This window comes from Zootermopsis nevadensis, unplaced genomic scaffold (genome assembly GCF_977971745.1).
Source record: "Zootermopsis nevadensis isolate Lab colony 2312 unplaced genomic scaffold, Znev_1.0 Znev_ptg000031l, whole genome shotgun sequence".
Classification (NCBI taxonomy): Eukaryota; Metazoa; Arthropoda; class Insecta; order Blattodea; family Termopsidae; genus Zootermopsis; species Zootermopsis nevadensis.
In genome coordinates, this window is record NW_028259163.1 from 2,736,916 (window position 1) to 2,754,481 (window position 17,566).

The 17,566-nt window shown below is 39.1% G+C and overlaps 1 protein-coding gene across 6 annotated transcripts in view; it reads left to right on the forward strand.

Annotated features, from left to right (window-relative positions):
• heph (polypyrimidine tract-binding protein 1 heph) overlaps positions 1-17,566 on the forward strand; it is a 543,355-nt gene that overhangs the window by 250,342 nt on the left and 275,447 nt on the right. The window contains exon 1 of one of the 6 annotated variants that reach the window (XM_087359364.1): positions 11,385-11,477. The exons of the other annotated variants lie outside the window; for them this stretch is intronic. The gene's annotated coding sequence lies outside the window, so the exon portion shown is untranslated. Of the gene's footprint in view, positions 1-11,384; positions 11,478-17,566 lie in introns of those variants that run through there. 6 annotated transcript variants of the gene reach the window in all.

Here is a 17,566-nt window from a genome sequence, read left to right on the forward strand (position 1 = left end):
ACGTGAACTCGCCTAAAAATCATTTTTACAGAATTATTATCTTATTCTGACGTTTGTGATGAATATATTCTAGTGTCGTAAACAGATTTTTGAACCTTCATTAGTCACAAGACAAATGAGGATTGAACTGTACGAAGCTCTTGCCGTACGCTGTAATAGCAGCGAAATTTTGGACCATAATGAAGACTGATGAGAGAGAAGATTCTCTCAGCCGAAATGATGTCGTGAGATGTACAGCGGGTTGCGGTGTCTGGGACGGTAAATGAAGTGACGAAATGACGACAATGATGAATTAACAAGTCACAGACAAAACTAGACAAATTATAAGAACGGTCTGTGAAAGGAGCAAATATAACTCCGTGGTGTAGAGTAGCGGTATTCAACCTTTTTTTGTTCGCGTACCCCCAGATATAATTTCTCTTCAATTTTGTACCCCCAGAGTTGTTGGTGTATAATTCAAGTTATACATAGTATATAATATACATCTGAAATAAATTAAATAAATTACATTACTGATTGTTCAGTGTTTATCATAATATATATTGTTTTAAAATTTCACGTACCCCCTAAGATGTCTTCGCGTACCCCCAGATATAATTTCTCTTCAATTTTGTGCCCCCAAAGTTGTTGGTGTATAATTCAAGTTATACATAGTATATAATCCACATCTGAAATAAATTAAATTGCATTACTGATTATAAAGTGTTTATCATAAAATAATATATATTTTTTTTAAATTTCACGTACCCCCTAAGATGTCTTCGCGTACCCCCAGATATAATTTCTCTTCAATTTTGTGCCCCCAAAGTTGTTGGTGTATAATTCAAGTTATACATAGTATATAATCTACATCTGAAATAAATTAAATAAATTACATTACTGATTATTCAGTGTTTATCATAAAATAATTATATTTTTTTTTTAAATTTCACTTACCCCCTAAGATGTCTTCGCGTACCCCCGGGGGTACGCGTACCCCAGGTTGAAAACCACTGTTTTAGAGTCCAGGGCTGTGGAGTCGGTACTCAAATATCCGACTCCGACTTCGACCCCAACTCCTTCATAAAAGCCCAATAAGGGTAAACCTACTAAAATGGTAAATGATACCATAAGAGATTTTATCATCACCAAGTGAATCATCAACATACTTTTTTAGACTTATAAATCTATATTTAAATATACGTGTAATGGTTGTTGCAGAAATCGGTTGATTTGCAGACAGTCTGTGTTATTAAATACCGGAGCCAAAGTCACAAAGTATCATTTCGACAGCATTTGGCTCAACGCGTCGTTGAATCTCCCTAAGCGTGAGGCCACCACCGGCTCACACAGTAGCGAAATTGTTATTAAGATTTTACATCCAGGTCGGAGTCGAAGTCGGTACATTTTAGCACAGCCCTGGTAGAGTCTAAACCTGGTTCCATTAAAATGTTATCCTCTCACGTTTACCTGGGTGTTCCGAGTGAAATTTAACTCTGAAAGAAGTTGAAAAGTTTCTTAAATTACTGGTGTCTTCTGAGTTATAGCGTCGTGTAGTTTGGTAGATGTTTACCGCCTTTATCATCGGGGCGATGGATGATGGAGACAGGAAACACTCCTGAAACGTCGATAAATTTCTGTACGACACAACATCCAAAAGGAGTTATCTTTATAGTTTCCTGTGCGATTACTTGAAATCTTACGAAGTTCCTGTACGATTTGTTTTGGACGATGGTGAATTTTTCAACGCCTTCGCGCGGGGCTTAGGAAGTCCATCGTCTATCTGAGTCTCCGGTCGTCGAGACGATGTTAAATGCCATTCGAAATGCTTGCTCGTCGCAAGGCATTGTTCAAGTGCTTGGATACGCGAAGTTTGGGGAAAGTTCTCGAATCGAAAGTAGTTGCCCAGGTTTTGGAAGCTTTGCGAAGTAGCCAGGGAAAGTAATGGCAAAACTTTGTGCTCTATGCGTGTCTTATCTGTTAAGGTCTACTGTCCCGCGGGTGTGACAGGAAGGAGACTGAAGTCATTGTTCATTCTCGGAATTGAAGTTTCAACATACGCGGCTAAGTAAACTCGGTTACCACGTCGCCTGTCGGACGAAATTAGTTACGGAGCGTGTCGAAATGCGTACTCAAATGTGGAAGGATTGTTGGGGCGGCGACTACGAAATCTGTCGCGTGGGAATTGTTGGGACAGCTCTGCGCATGCGCGTATATGGCTTTTTTTTTTTAATATTGAGAGATTGCAGATTTCTGATTAAACATTTTATGTATGTATATCAAATCTAAAACTTCTTGACGATGGTGAAGAGGTCAATTGAATAAAAATTTTCTTGGATGTTATCCATCGTCTAGTAAATATAAAACGTAAAACGACGTTTCGGAAATGGGACTCTATCTCCGTCTTCAGGTTCCTACACAGTTGGGCCCACTAGATGGAGCTAATCACTATCTCCGGAGGAACCTGAAGACGGAGATAGAGTCGCATCTCCGAAACGTCGTTTTACGTTTTATATTTACTTGACGATGGATAATATCCAAGTAAATTTTTATTCAATTGATTTATGTCTGTTTATTTGTTTGTAATTCGTAATTGTATTAGTATGTGTCGGATTTACGTGAAATTTGGTGTGATGTTGATGCCAGCAGATGTTAACCAGGACGCCTGAATCTTTTAAATTCCTACAGCCAGTTTATTGGTTACACTTTGCGAATTTTATTGATATAATTTGAAAAAAAACTTTGGCAACTCTTACTAAAAACAGTTGTAAACTGTCGATTGAAAAGGGCACAGCGATGTTTAACATTTCAGATCACGAACCTTCCACCTCAACGTTATCGGCATTTATTTCGTAAACGAATTTGCATATATTGTTCAACCGCTTACGTAAAATGAATTCCTTGAATAGCTCGGCCGCTATCAGCTTCTCAGATTACGCCATGGAGTTCATGTTAGATGGGTTTTTTTTTTGTATACAGTGTGCTAGTCCAGTGAACAGGGCAGCAGCCACTTGTTGACTGTGTGGTGGTCGATATATCGACCGCTGGCGTTCGGTCTGAACCACCATTCCATTTTGTCGTCTTGGCCGGCTGTGCAGGTAACCCAGCGACTCCTATTTGCCGTAATCCCTTACTTACCTGTCTCCTCGGCTTAGTACATTTGCATTTTGAACCTTTCTCCGTTCTGTTTTATAGCCTTATTGCTTCGTATGCCTTAATTTCATCACTAATAACTTTTCAGACAAGTGAATGGTTTTATAAAGCGTGTTTTCAGCATTATGCCACAAGATGTCCTCGCCGTACTGTACTTCATAATTCTTTGAAGACGAAGAGAGAGAGAGAGAGAGAGAAAGAGGAAATTGGTGGGGGAGAAGTGAGAGACACTTCGATATCTGGGGGGGAGAAAGAGCATCTTATAGCTAGAAGGTCCCCAGGCAATGCCCGCTCGTCCTTCTGTGAAGGATAAAGTAAGAGTGAAGGCGTTAGTGTGATGATTGGCATAAAGGACGGAATTTTGAAATTTTGTATTAGAGAAAGCTGAGACTATTAATTTGGAAGTTTAATACATAATTTAGAAGTTCCTACTGAAGGGAGGGGGGGGGGGTAAATTTTGACGGCGTTAAGGGGTGGTAAATTTTGATTAATTTAAATCGGGAGGGCTGCATGAGAAGCTTGCAGTGGCAACTTGGAACTTGGGAACCATCTCAGCATTTGCTTGAAGACAGAGGAAAACCAAGGAAAACCTGTGTCGAGATGGCCACTCTTTGATGTCTGTCGTCGAAATAGTATATAAAATTCAGTCCGTACCGCAAAGAAAACACAATAATTCACCATTACAAAAGATAAGCGTATTAACGCTGTTTACTCGGGGAATCACACACGATACCGGTTCTTAAAGCATGTGGTATATATTGTTACCACTGACGACTTCGCGAATTATCCTGTGTTTGATGAGGAATAGTCGAATGAAACGATGTGAATGTATACAAAGGAAGATAAGAAACATGTTTAAAATTGTGTAAATATTTACGTATGGCGACACAGAGAAATTTGAGACGTTAGGAGACCTGTATGTTTAATTTTACGTTGTGGTACGCCCTGCGATATCGACAGTGGAGGCTTAAATAACGTTTCCTGAGGGTGGTTTCAGAAATAAAGGGGGAAAAAGAACCTATTACGTTTGAATATCAGTTACGCTATTAATATGAAACTTGAACTGTGTATATATATATATATATATATATATATATATATATATATATATTTTTTTTCGGGGAGAAGAAATCTTTTGGTGTCGTCCCTTACATTGTAGAAATTCGTCCGTGGGGCGTGGGGTGCGGTGGTTGAACCCACAAACCTGTCCTTTCCCCCAAGTTCAGCCGTGCATGTTTGCTTGTTCCCCAGAACGTAAACGCTAGAAGAGACTTCATTTCCGACGCTTACAAATGTGTGTAATCTCGTGGTGAGAATCCCGTAATGTATTAATTCTGCCTGAGGAAATCTGTTTTCACAGAAACAAACAGTCTACAGTTTCAGGTCTGAAGATAGAGACGGTATGTTCATCTGAAACGTTGTGGTATACCTACATGTACATAGTTTATTACAACCCAGGACGTCATCGGCTCTTCACTACCGTGGGAAATCTCAGATTTTTTTCTGCAGATTCCAGGTTCGAACGATTGAATGTTAACCATAAAGTGATTGAAAATTCGGTTTAATATCGTGTCTACTGACTGGGCGACGGGAGAGAATTTGTCTTCTGTATTCTGCTTTTAAACCGGTTCTGAGGCCCATTTAGTGGGCAATGATATAACTTTTTACAGTCGGGGCCTGAAGCTGACCACTGCCATCTATTGCCGAAGTCAAGAACTAGTAGGAGCTATACAGCCTCTTCCCCCCAACCACCAAGTGGCGTATAGAAGGATCAGCTATACGATATTTTGTGTAGGTATGAATTAAAATCTTCAGTCTTAGATGGGGAGTTGAGTGTGTGTTTGGCTTGGAATTCGTAACTGAGTTTGGATGGAAGTTTTTTGAATTAATCGATATTTTTCCCGGTTTTTTTATTACGTATGGCGTAGAAATGTCATGTCAAATATGTTCAGTTCTGTGTGTTTTTTTTTTAAAAAAAACTGCAGCAGAATATCGGAGATAAATGCAAATCTGCATAAATCATATTTAGAAACTTCTGGAAACGTTTCATATTGATATTTTTTGATATTCTGTCACTGGTGTTAATTCAGCGCGCAGTGTCAAATTCCTGATTCGTTAAATGTTCTGGGTTTCTTTTTTGGTTTCTTTTATTGACGATCGAGTCGAATCGATAAACAGAGTCGGCGATGTTCGATTTAGAACACATTACCTATTCAGGAGAAGGAGGGAGTGTGTGAATAAATATTTACAGTGCCCGAATTGCTATTAGACGAGACTTCTCTAGCGATATTTTCTTCATTTACCTCAGAATTTCAATACGTGACCTACATTCAGTAACTTTGTATAAAGACGCTGTGATAGAAGATCAGATTGTGTGGCATCTTATGGTGTAATCGTAAATGATTTACGAAGGGAGTGGACGTAAACGGTTGTGGCCTGGTTCGAGAGTCCTTGGAGGGGCGGAGGAAAACAACGGAATACCTCAGGGTTGCTGCATCTGCGCCGAGATGTGAATCTGGATGAAGTAATTCAATTGGGTAATTGAATACAGTAGTTGGGAAACGTGAAGTTGGTTGCCTTCAGACCCGGCGATGCCCAGGCGAAAAGGGATGAAAGTTTAGGTCCATAAATTCTAAACTGTTATTTGATTTCGGTCTGCAGGGTAAAATGTACTCCTGTACCATTGCGTTAGGGTGGGGTTGCCGACTAATGGAGATGTTTCTGTCAGATTGACCCACGTGGTTCGTGGTGATGTCACGTGTCGGCCGTGGGATTACTCAGTCCCTCCATGCATATTCGAGGACAGTACGTCAGATTGGTTCACGGACATTCCGTGAACACACTTCCGATCCAATCGCCATTTGGTAAGCGGCGTGTAATCGAGTGACCTTGAGGCACCCAGTTCAGAGATTCACCGTACGCGGAAGCTGGGAACGGATGTACCCTGGTGTTCGATGCTGTACCAGACGTTTTAAGTGCATTTGCATCCGTGCGAAGCGCCCTTTAAAATGGAATTGTGTCCGTCCGTCTGCGATGAAATTGGAGAACGGTTGAACAGACTTAATGTGATTTGGTATTAGGGAGTTCTACAAAAAATTATCGAAAGATTATACAGTCTTAGTTAAGAACGGGCAAGAATAATTTGTCACCGGTGAGTTGATTGGGGAATTTACGAGTTAAGATGGTTTACCAGTGGAGTTTACAGTTATTCAGACGACTCTGTGCCTCTGGTACCGTTCGGACAGGTCAGATTCTGGCGGACGCCCCAGAATTAAACTGTACGTACCTTTAAAACAAGTCAACATTGCGGTACGTTTATCAACAGAATTCAGAGAAATCGTGCGTGTTTTCTGTACACAACCGCAGAAGAATGGGAGAATGAACTAATACAGTATTCGTGCTGAAACTTTACAAATCGTTGGGTATCATCCATCACAACCCCTGTTTCGCTCTGAATACATCTGCCATCTCTCGCTTAATCATAATTCACGAAATAAAGCTACAGAATAAAATATGCCGTGTGGTTTGTGTGATGTACGCAGTAGCTAACATCGCAGAAACAGAACAGAAAGCCGGTCCTTGACAGGTTTTGTAAACCGTCTCGCCCAAAAACGCTTAGCGAAGGGAAAAAACAGTCATTCGTCACACCACTTGCCAGAGTACACGTAACATTAGTCTACATATTTTTGTTGTTGAAGCTTTATTCCGTCTTTCGTCAGTCCTTTTTTTGGGGTTTATTCGCGAAGGAAATTTGCAAAGAATGCGGACATCTGCTTCGCCACGTCTGGCCGGTCTGTTTACGTGTAACAACACGTGAATTGGTTAATTGATGTTCGTGTAATTTGATGTTGGGTGGTGGTTTTAAAATTTATTGATATATTTAATCGTGAAAGAGATGACGCTCTAATTTCGATAGAAAGAGCATCATTTTAATATTTTAATATATTTTTAATATTTTAAATATTTTAAATATTAAATGTTAATTGTAGTAATAATATTTTAATATTTTAATATTTAATAAAATATTTTATTTTGTGATTAGACGGTTAAAATTAAACAAATATAATCATCACAATATGACGCAACATTATCATCTCATGATATATTTAAGTTCATTACCGCGTTCACAACAGCACCCCTCTGCCATTCTCTGTGCTGAAGTAGATTAATTCACGCCCCATCATTTCATCAGATTTCTTCTTGTAATTTTTTTTTAATATTATCCTATTTACGCTACTCATATTGCTGTTGTCGTTTCATGTTAAAGTAAAGTAAAGTTTGTCCCACTATACGCCATGTAGGCGTTTGGGGTGAGTGGAGGTATAGCTCCTCTCTTCCTTGACCCCGGCACTAGATGGGGGTGAGTGGTCAGCATCACGCCCCGACCGGCTTTACCCCCGGGAAAGGACCCCGGTACCCATTGTAGAGGAGGCTGGGTGGGCCCCAGAGCCGGTCTGGACGCAGAGGCTAGAGGAAAAATCCTCTCGAACCCCGGTCGTCCAGCCCGTAGCTAGTCACTATACTGACTGAGATATCCCGGCTCATGTCGTTTCATGTTATCGGAATGAAATTTATAACGCATTTCTCATCTCCCCTGTACGTGCTACTTTTTTTATTCACACTTGCATCGTAATGGTAGTTATTTATAATCGAAGAATCGGTCCAAGGTTTTAAATAGAAGAAGATTTTGTGTTTTGGGGCGTTTGCTTGTAGAATGTAGACGATGAATCGTACTTAGGAATACTGAAACTTAATTTGAGGACCAAACGAAGCGTGTTGAGTTTAATTGTCATTGAGTGTGTATAGAATGTTTCTGAATAAAGAATGTCTGTGTTAATTAAGCATTGCAGGTTGTCTATCCACAGTAATGGTTTTTATACTCTCTTTTAATCCAACTAGAAGTACGTAATTCTGTATTGGAGGCAGCTCATATAGAACGGTGGGGGCGGGTGTTTGATCATGTGATTGTATTTCGTCGCTGTCACATGGGGTCTTGTAAAATATAACGTCCTACATCGGCGAGAGGCTTCCAGGTTGTTTTAGAAAATGTATATACCCGGTTTAATGAACGAGGAATATAGGGTGTGCAAAAATTACGTACGTACAATTTCATACGTCGGCATTGTGTATATATATATTTTTGGGACACACTTTATACATTAAATACGGCATTTTAAGCGACGTGTGTATTTCAGGATGACGTAGTTTATGGTTATTGTCCTGTACGTATTTTATAGACGCGTAAACGCGTCGCCCCGTCTTACCCGTGGGTAAGGCTAACGAATTCAGGCCTCTGGTCGTCTGTGACAAGTAAAAGTTTGTTTACTTTTGGTGTATTCTCAGATTCCGAACGGCAGATTTGTAACTGGTTTTGGGTATGAGACCGTGTTAACGCGACACTTATGTTTGAACGTTGAGATGTTAGAGAAAGATTGGAATGATGGACAGTGGGTTGGGTCACACCACCTTATAAAATTGGTATCTGTTCTTTTGACGTAAGTACGTCTATAAGGAAGGGTCATTCGGCAAGAATGTGTTACGAAAAAGTGTTAAGTGGGGTCTCGGGTTCGATTCCCGGCGGTGCCAGAATTTATAACTTGTGTTGGGCAAGGCCGTGGTCTAGGCAACACGGAGTTTTCCTCCGTGGCATCCCAACAATTACTCCATTCACACACAGAAGAAGGCAATGGCAAACCACTTCTGGATCATCTGCCAAGAACGTATATGAACAGGTCCCAGTCCGAGAAGAGAAAAGGATGGAAGGATCCTGTTCATATGGACCTGTCGTCAGACAGAACACTAAAAAAAACAAAACAAAAAAAACCCTTACATTACATTCATCTACCACAGACCCATCTTAAGCGTAACTAATTCAAGTTAAATAAGCAAAGTCTTAATCAAACTTATCTCAATTGTAAAGCATGTATAAAGGAAATATTTAGAATAAAGCCAATATATAAACTTCCTTTCCGTATAGACGTATTTACGTCAAATTCTCCGGAACCGTGGTTCCACTGACAACTTTTTCCTTGGGTAAAGCGGCCGGAACGTGAAAGTAACTTTTTCAAGTCTAGCGCCGATGTTAAGAATGTGCCTGCAATAATTCAGTGTTTCCATTGGTTTTGCTGTTTTGTGCTTGTACCAAAAATGTGTGAGTTTTAAATGGGACACTCTGTATTTGTTTATCCTGCGGAATGAAATATTTTAATTTGAAGTAGAATATCTTTCAGTGCACGAGTCATAAAATGGTTGCCAGATTTACATGCAGTGTTATGTGTACGCTATTTTACTCCGTGATGCGAATATGTGGCGGATGATTTGTGTGTTCTGTTCTGTTCAGTTTATACTCGCTGTCGGGTGCTCAGAAAATAAAATTTTCCAGAATTAAAGGAACATAACGTTATTTTATCTTGCCTCAGGAATGTGAATGTTCCTCAGTGAATTTCTTGCTCAGAATTAAAAGTAAGCAGCCGGGCCATTTGAACCGTCGGTACGGCAGCCTTTGGGGTCTTCCTCGAGTGTTAACGTTAACTCGCAAGACAAACTCTTGCTAATGAAGAAGGATTTGATGTTTTGGTGGCGTTGATAGTTCATATTGTGGTCTAATGGAATTTTGCGCTGTGTAGTGTGGTTTTATACCAACGTTTCGCAGCGACTTTCTGCTGCTTTCATCAGGGATAAAGTATGATTTCGTGCGTTATTTCTCGTTTCCACACTGCGTTGCAGATGGAGCGAACGTAAAGTGTCTTGGGATTGTGTCTAAAAGCCCAAATATGACTTCGTACCCTAAAATATGCCACGACCAATTTCTTCAGTATCTTTTTCGATTTGTTTCTAATTAATTTTCCTGACATTCAGTTCTTGATTCGACGTTCGTGAATGAGGAGAACAGATGCGTTTGGAATTCACCTTACGAAGTTTTGTCACATCGCATGGACCCTTGAAACTTGCGCGTTGGTACGTGGAAGAGCGTAGTTAAATCATGGTTTTTCAGAGCAGAAATATGACGTGTTTCTTAATGTATCTCTGCTCGTTGCTTGTATAAATATTTTCGTCACGCAGTTTAGCTCCAGATTTATATAACCTGACTAGTCTTGTCTAAACACAAATTATCGTGTGGATGCACGTCTCGATTTTCGTTGACGAAACCAGTTGATTCATTTACAGACCAGAAATGACGAAAACTGCGAGAATAATTTAATATCTCTAGTTTTAGAGCAGCAAATAACATACGTTGTTCATTCTGTGTGCATCAGTCGAGGATCAAATACCAGTCCACTCGAACGGTGGGGCTGCGATCGGATTAAATTAACACGGCGACAGAAAAGTGAGAGGTCAGAGTTCGCGAGCAGCGAAATTATTTTTTTTTTATCTTCAGCTCCGAAAAACCCTGGGTTCGAATCCCGGTGAAAGGTGGCTCGGAAACTGGGCGCAAACGCGTGAACGTCTTGGGTTTGATAAGACTTTTTTTGTGTTGATCGAATGTTCAGTAAATGTCGATGTAAAATTTAAGCGTTTGTCGAATTTTAGCTTCAGGGCGATCTGTTAGTTAGGGCGATAAAGAATTCACTGACGAAACTCGGACGAGAGTTTGCAGATATTGTTTGTTGGCGTGTTTCTGTACGCTGAGATCATGTGTAGGTGGACGTTGTAAAGGTTTAGTAAACGTGCTCTGTAGTTCCTGACTTGAATGGGTATAATTATTATAAATGTTCGATGATTTTTGACGTAAATACGTCTATAAGGAATATAAACAATTGGTAAATATGGGCTGACAACAATGGTCACCCTGCGTGCATTGTTATGTTACCTAGAAAACGTCATCTGTTTACTCGGCAGTGTTGTGTTTCATTACTGCCGTCAACAATCCACGTCGTCTGTTTACTCGGCATTGTTGTGTTTCATTATTGCCGTCAACAATCCACGTCGTCTGTTTACTCGGCATTGTTGTGTTTCATTATTGCCGTCAACAATCCACGTCATCTGTTTACTCGGCAGTGTTGTGTTTCATTACTGCCGTCAACAATCCACGTCGTCTGTTTACTCGGCATTGTTGTGTTTCATTACTGCCGTCAACAATCCACGTCGTCTGTTTACTCGGCATTGTTGTGTTTCATTACTGCCGTCAACAATCCACGTCGTCTGTTTACTCGGCATTGTTGTGTTTCATTACTGCCGTCAACAATCCACGTCATCTGTTTACTCAGCATTGTTGTGTTTCGTTATTGCCGCCAACAATCCTCTTTCGTTATTGTGGAAAGAGCTGAGTTGTGAATCGCTTGTAGAAGAAGTGCGTCGTAGACTAGATAATTTTGTGCTAGTAAAAACGTTTTACAATATCACAGGTACTTATCTTATATAAGAATTATTAAGAAATCTATTGTTGCGTTAGTTTGTTGCGTCATACTATGTACAAGATGGATGACATTGAAGCTAAAAGACTCCATAACGCAGAATATATGAGACAGTACAGAAAACGTAAAAAAAAATAGAAGTATTAAATAATGAACCTAAAGTTCCCAAAAAAATACCAAAAACTAATGCTGAACATACGAATGAATATATTGATGATTGTAAGAGACTTATTTTGAGTCATTTGAGAAATTATACAAAGATGTTTTCAGTTATGGCCACAGAAGATCCTAATTCAATGCCGATAATATTGACAGGAGATAACATTGATTTAAAGAAGGAGGAAAATCAAAGCTTTGTCACATTTATGGAGGAAACGTTTGGCTTAATGTTGATGTCAAATTCTCAATGTAGTATTACTACATCAAAATCTTGTATAGATATGTTGATACTCTAAAGTGCACAAATTTTATAACATATTTCAGCTACCACAGACCCATCTTAAGCGTAACTAATTCAAGTTAAATAAGCAAAGTCTTAATCAATCTTTACGCAATTGTAAAGCATGTATAAAGGAAATATTTAGAATAAAGCCAATATATAAACTTCCTTTCCGTATAGACGTGTTTACGTCAAATTCTCCGGAACCGTGGTTCCACTGACAACTTTTTATTTTGTTCCGAAAGGGAACTCTGTTCGGTCCATTTATGAATAAATGGAGATCGCTTGGTAATTTGAAGTGGATTATTTATAAATGACGGTCCTTGCTTAATTCTTTAATGACTGGCATACAGTCGCGGATTGTTACGGAGGTCATAATGGCATTTTGGTCAGATAATATTAAAATGTATTTGTATTAATCCCATAGATGGTAGAAATAAAGGTCGAATTATGAAGAATAAATTATTTAAAGGTAAATCTTGAAATTTAAAAAAAAAATTTACACGTCTTTGAAAGAAGTTTCGAAATGTGTACTCTTCAGAGTACACTGACTTACGTAAGACTTTGTTTAGACCCAGGTCAATGTTGCGATGTGATGCTGAGGTGATTTTTTTTTTTGTGTGTACGTGAAACATTTAAATTGTGATATCTGATTGGCTCGTAGTTTTTATACCAGACAGCATTAAAATGTTATCTTTACTGCTAAGAAGGCAAACGGGCGATGTTGTCAGCTTTTCCTGAGAAACCTTACAATATAAGATTACATTTCTGCTTTGCAGTTTTTATCGAGTGATTCCGTTGTTTACGTTTTCAGTCTTTCTGCCGAAGACATGATAAATTAATCCGGGTCCTTACGTAGACTCCAGCCTCACAAATTGACCCACACACGAAGGTCTACAGATCATTCGGGCTGTTTTAAGATGTGTTGCCAATCTGCCTACCGCCCCTGACGGAAGTTGCCGTTGGCGGTTTCCATGGCAATGTTTCCGTCGCGTATTTAAATAACTTTGTCGTCTCGGTATGATCCAGGGTTCTGAAAGGTTGTAAATTTGTAGAAATCTTATAAAGTTTTAACCATGCAGTTTTCTGTGTAGTTGCATGCTATGATGGAGTTTTTCGACGTTTCGGGAGAACCTGGGTGTGCATATTTTTAAGGCGAAGACGTTAACAAACCATGCTGTCATAACCTCATCCTCTGACTTCAAAATTAAATCGTTATAATATTTAATTTGATGCCATTCGTAATATTAGTAAATGTTTTTATCGTCATACAAATTTTATTTGTCGAATTATATTGATTTGCTGGTTGTAGTTGTTAGTTCAAATATTTATGAAACTCTGTTGTTGTTGTTGTTGTCCATTTACCTGGACGCGTGTATTTGTAACTTTGCCATCACGCGCCATTTCAGGACATTAAGGGGAGGAGTCCATTATTCTCACTTCGTATAACTTGGAACGGTCGTATTAATAATGTCTTATGTTGGCTTTGTATCCAGTCGCGTAATGTTTGTGGGCATTTTCACGACGAAAATAGGCCATTTAGTGTGTCTCGTACCGTAATGACGTTCGTCCGTGATTCAGCCATAACCTAACCTAGACACACGCGTCTAGCTAATGGTAGTTCCGAAGATGGAATACTCTCCTAATATGGAATACCGCTATATTGAACTCGCTGAAGACATTTTTGTGACAGATTTTCTTTGCGCAAAGAACATTTGTGCTTGGAGTGATGTCTTGCGGAATATCCATGTCTAGAAAATGTCGTGGCGTTTAAATCTTGCAAATAAGATTATTATAAATGTTTCTTAATGAAAATGAGAATCTAGCGGTGGTCTAGCTGTTAGAACGCTGGCCTTGTAATCCTGGGGGTCTCGGGTTCGAATTTATAACTTGTGTTGGGCAAGGCCGTGGTCTAGGCAACACGGAGTTTTCCTCCGTGGCATCCCAACAATTACTCCATTCACACACAGAAGAAGGCAATGGCAAACCACTTCTGGATCATCTGCCAAGAACGTATATGAACAGGTCCCAGTCCGAGAAAAGGATGGAAGGATCCTGTTCATATGGACCTGTCGTCAGACAGAACACTAAATAAATAAATAAAATAATGAAAATGACTTCTGATTCCTCAGAGGATAATGCAGATATTTCATTGCAATGGTGTTGAGTGTGAGGGGTCATTTCCCCCCCCCCCCCCAAATTTAAGTCGCGTGTCTCAAGTGGATATTTTTAAACAAATAGCAGCCACAGATCACATTTCAGACACATTACGTATGTTTCTAACATTCTGTAGCGTATTGTAATTTTTTCACAAAAATATTCCTTCTTTTTACACGAAACATTCACTATATAAACTGCGCTGTATCGAACAGTGATGTTGCATTGTTTTTTTAAATCACGTGGTATGAAATTCCGAAGCGGTCTCATCGCCATTTTGAATAATTCTTACGTAATACTTAATGATTCACAGTTTGGTTTGATTTAAAGTATTTTTAAATCTGAAATGTACAAAGCTGCGATAGACACTTTATAAATTCGAATTGTAAAAAAGAAAAAAAACACTTGAAGTTTACAGGAATATGGCATTTGTTAATTTTAGAGTTATGAATTTTAAGTCTGGACGTAATTGTGACTCAGACTGCGTCTTTTTAAATGGTTTTTAGACACCAAAGGCATTTAATACACCTGAAATGCCCTAAATAAAGACATATCAGAGCTGTGTAATGTTGACCTCACGTCTAAATGCAGTTATGAAACTCTTTTTAAGACACAAATTAACGACAAGAAGTGGAAACAGATTTACAGTTATAAAATGTAGCTCATTGTGCGTGCCGTATCGTTTGCAGTAAGCGAGGTTGTAATTACGGTCATGTGGAAAGGAATGTCTGTGTGGTGTTCTGCGCTAACCATTATAATGCCACATGCCAGCTGACTGTAAAAACACGATCCATGTTTATCCGCGTCTTTTGTTCCGACATTCCAAATGAGTAGCTGTGCGCGCGCGTGTTTCTGGAACTTAACAAAAGAACGCACGGATGTTGTAAAGTAAGTACTTCTCTTCATTGCCGAGACATCATGCATGTTGCTTCTCATAAAAGGGTTGGGTCAAAACGGGGATACTAAACCACGCTCATCAACAGATTGGCGGTGATAACGTGTCCCAGGACGTATTCATCCAAATTGAAGTAGACGTCTGCCATCTGGTGTCCCTTTTCAAAAGCTGCCCTGTAAAAGCATTGGATTTCATGGGAGTGAAGCCGAATTAATCCAAAACAGAGCACAAAGTATGCTCTTGACAGATTCTGGACCAGAGAATATGGCTTTACGTTGTAAAGGAAGAAATTTTAAGATAGAAAAATCACGTATGTACAAATGTTTAAACGTTGCAGGTTAGTGTGAAACTGACATTTTAGTTTGAAAACCTGAAGGAAAGAGGCTTTTGGGAAGGATAATATTAAAATTGATATTGGGGATGTAGGGTTGGAGGGGGTTATTGGATGTGGCTAAGGGTTGTGACCACGATAATGAATGTTTGGGTTCAATATCAGGTGGGGGGAATTTCTTGATTAGCTGAACGTACTGTCAGGGTGTACCGGAGGACTTGTCATCTGTTGAATAAGGAGCTCTGAATGGATGCTGTTTGTTTCCGGTGAACGTAGAATCTTCCTTTCGCAAGCCAACTCGTTATCAGACAGTAACAAATGGGGGAGGACAAGTAATAGGACGGAGTTGTTCTAAAGAAATGCAGTCTATGCTTGTTATTCGAATAAAATAAGAGAGGATGTCTCATTAACGTGGTAGGTCAGAGGTTCTCATCCCGTGGACCGCCGATATGGTTAGTATCCGAATAGATTTTTTTTATATATCGCGTCATTCTGTGATAATAAATAATTGCGTGATTGTCAGAAAACACGCTTTGGTTAACGTCGTCACCGCTTGGCGACAACTGTCGCTGTCAGCAGCTGTTGAGCTTAGAGAAGTCAAATGAAGGACTGTGACGCTTATAAGTGATGAACACGCGGATAGCAACGATAAAAATTAGACCTCATGTTGAAATATTACTGTAGGAAAGACGGTGTCATATATTCCACTAATGACGGATTATATTAAAATATATTTACGTAATATGTGGACTTGTTTGATATAGAAAATTAGTACCATTTTTGATAATTTGCCCAGGAAGTCGTAATCGTTATAAATATCAGTATATATTTATTTATTATTTCAGTCTATACACAAACTTAGTTTTTTTAAAATGTTGTTGTTAAAATTAAAATTTAGCGCTTTTCATCGTTATTTCGATGTTACAGTTTCAGCGCTTATTATTTTACTACATGTTTCGATGCTATTGAATCATCTTCAGGTCTTTTGTTGTTATTTTCATCTTTAAAACTAATATATATCTATTAATGCAAGTTTTTATTGATTTATTTGTTTTGTAGATTTCATATTAATATTAATAATTCAAATGTTAATTAATTGTTTCACAGAATAATGAACAACTGACCTAAATATGCAAAATACTATGAAGATCAAATGGAACACCTACAAAAGAAATCTTATCGTCTTTTTTTTGGTATTTCTTTATGAATTATGATTTTGACGTCGTGACCCGTGGGTAGGTAAACGCCGAATGTCAGGTTTAGAAAAACCTTGGGTTTGGCTCTGGCTGCAGGGTGGAGGGACATATATCGTTTATGCTTACATCTGAGGCCCGGTTTCTGGCTGACCAGTGACCATGCACACACTCGTAGAGAATTAGAAGCACAGAGTGTGGAAATGGAGCCGACACTAATTAGACCAGCCTTTGTGTGTCTCAGTGTCAACACGAAACACGCATAATCGCCAGATACAAAAGTTTTTGTGCCTTTGACTGCAACGAATGGGTCCGTTATTCTTTGCACTCCTGGGAAATTCGTGAAAGAGAATACACGAGACTTGATTTTTACATGTTCGAATTTATTTAATCAGAACTACTTTTCGACGAAACATTTCTAGTTAGTTATGCCTTGCCATTCCCGTGTCCTTATCTCTTACGGTTTGTACGCGTGAGACAATGAGGTTTCTTGGGATTGGAGCTCAGGGTCACGAGAGCTGAAATGTCTAGTGTGGGAAAGTTTGGAGCTGGCAAATACAAAGCCCCTGCCAGCCAGAGACACTCACTATTCAGTAGGGCCGCGTTATGGCTTGAAGTTATTCGACACAGAGGTGAACATTTATGAAATATATGTCGTATTTATCTTTTAATCAAGATTGTTAGGTTCGTGAAGTCTCGGTTCTGCTAAAAAAAAAACTAACAGGAAGTTATACTCAAACAAGGCGAATGGTTGTGTGGCGAGAAACTGAACTATCCAAACAACTGAACGTGTTGCAGACACCAGCGCTGTCACGCGGGCCGGACGACAACTGGCCTTTGTAGGGATGTACTGTACAGGACGTTCTATACACGTTTTATTATTTTATTTTTTATTGTTCGTATAGGAATTTGGAAAGGTGAGTTGTGTGTGCGTGTGGAACGAGAAATTTTCATATATTTCGGTAAATAACTTGTTTTGACATACAGTGTTATAAGATCGTAGGAAATAAATTACACTCAACACTTCGTCAAAATTCGTCACATCTTATGATGTGATTTTTTTTG